A 2,536-nucleotide genomic window follows, 5' to 3' on the forward strand; every position below is an offset into this window, starting at 1 on the left:
GCTGGAGGCTGATTTTATGACTGGAAGAAGGGAAGGCTGTTGTAGGTTTGCATAGAGATAGAAGAGCAAGTTCCTTCTAGGTTTCTACAGGGCTCCATTCCCCACTAGCGGATGAGAATGGTTTGGCTTATCAGGGTCCCCTGGAAATTAAGGTGTTAGCACAGCTGAAGAGGTAAATTCTGAGTTGAAATGAGGAGGAGGTGCTAGAGACACAGGGGTACATTATAGTTAAGGGACCATTGGGCAGCAAAGAGGAAGCTGCAGGGAGATTGAGGAGAAAGAGCATTTGACCCAAGTTCAAAGTCTTGGGGCCAGTCTCATCTCCCTCCCCAAGTTCCTAGAAACAATGTACAGTGTTCTGTAAAACATAGATGATAACACTTGCTTGATTGGCCTAACCAAGCTGTTTGATCAAATGAGAAAATATGGCCTAACCAAGCTGTTTGATCAAATGAGAAAATATATGTCTGTAAAGGCTCTTTCTGGGGGGCACCTTAATAAAAATCCAACCTCTGCCCCAGTCTCCCAGGCCTTCTGATGGGTTATAGAACACATTGGCCTCTTTCCCATCTTTGCCTGTGTGCTCCCTTTTCTGCCTAGAACACTCTTTTGCCAGTTCTTTCTATAGTTCATCTAAGCTTATATGCCACTTCCTCTGAAAGGCCTTCCCTGACCTACTGAAAGCATGCACTCCCCTCTGAGCCACTGCTGCCCGAGATAGCTCATGGTTAAGAACCCAGGCTCTGAAGCACGTCTCTAGGGTTCAAGTTCAGCTCTGACACATACCAGCTGTGTGACCTGGTGCTTCTGTTTCCACATCTATGAGATGAAGATCATTATAATATTTATCTCACAAAGTGGTATAGACAAAGATGACTTAAGGAGATGTCAACTATTATTACTGTTCATCAGTATTTCCTTTTGAGAACTAACCATGTCTATAATTAATTTATCTGTATGTATGTTTATTATCCAACCCTCACTTTTTTCCATAATGGTCTCTCCCTGAGGGGAGTGATCATGTCTTTCTTATCCATTCTTATATACCACACGTATAGCTTAGTGCCTGGAACCCAGAAGATGCTCCAGAAATAGTTGGATGAGGAATGTACTGAAATGAGCATTTCCTGGAACCAAGCCCTGGGGTGACCCCAGCAGTCCTGGGACCAGCCAAGGAGCTGGTCAGATGGCCCTGCTTTGCATTTCATTCTCCCCTCGGTAGAGCTTTCACTTATGTAATGGAACAGCAGTGAAACCCCACGATACCTAAGTGCTTCCCCTCTAGCCAGCCCATATATGACCACAAAAAGGGGGAAGAAAAAATAAGAGAAAAAGAAGAGCTCCAAACCGCATGTTTCTTGGGACGGAAAAATGAGCTCTCTTTTTTTCCCCAGAGTCATGTGAGGGCACAGTGACAAATTTGGGCATGTTTTGCTGAGTCTCAGAGCAACCAAGTGGTGAGGAATAAAGGGCCCCAGCATGAGTGTCAGTAGTTGAGACTTTTCCACCTCTTCCCCTAATTTGCTGTGCAACCTTCACTGGATCACTTTCCTTCTCTGGGTCTCGTAAATGTCCTCATCGGCAAATTGAGAGGGTTGGAATAAATGATTGAGGTAGATTGGGCATGCAATCCTGGTTTTGCCTACAGATGTAGTATAAGTATCAACAATAACCTCTTTCATTCTCTAAGTGATCTGTGACATGATGACATTAGTTGCTCAGTCCTGTTCAACTCTTTGTGATCCCATGGACTCCAACCCTCCAGGCTCCTCTGTTCATGGGATTTTCCAGGGAAGAATACTGGAGTGGGTTGCTGTTTTCTTCTCCAGGGGATCTTCCCAACCCAGGAATTGAACCTGGGTCTCCTGCATTGTAGGCAGATTCCTTACTGTCTGAGCTACCAGGGAAGCCACAGGTGAGTTGTACTAGGTGACAGATTATAAGATCTGTTTGATTCAGGTCACCGTTTCCATTTTTTTGGATATGATAAACTGCAATGAAGTTCCTGTATTCAACAAGCATTTGATACTTCCTTTATTCAACAAGTATTTGATAAGCATCTATTATGTGCCAGGTATGGCTCTATGCTCTGGGGATACTGGAGGAACAAGACAGATAAGATCTCTGTATGGAAAATACATTCTTGTGAGGGAGATAGATAATAAACTAGAAAACAACAACAACAAAACAAGTTTTAGATCATTATGAAGAAAGCAAATGAGAACAATGTGCCAGATGGTGCTAGGTGGTGCTACTTTGTAAAGTGTGGTGGGGGGAGGTCTCTTTGAAGAGGTCACATTAGAGTTGAGACCTGAATGATAGGAAGGAACCAGTTATACAAAATCCCAGGGATAATGTGCAGCAAATGCAAAGGCCCTGAGGTAGGAAGTGTTTATGTTTGAAGAACAGAAACAGAGCCAGCATGGCTAAAGTGTATCAAGTGGTTGGAAATCAGGTTAGATTGAAGATAAGGGCCAGATCATATAGGGCCAAGGAGTTAGAGTTTTATTCTAAGCACAGACTATCTGGTTGTATT

The sequence above is a fragment of the Budorcas taxicolor genome, chromosome 7 (genome assembly GCF_023091745.1).
Source record: "Budorcas taxicolor isolate Tak-1 chromosome 7, Takin1.1, whole genome shotgun sequence".
In the NCBI taxonomy this organism is placed as follows: Eukaryota; Metazoa; Chordata; class Mammalia; order Artiodactyla; family Bovidae; genus Budorcas; species Budorcas taxicolor.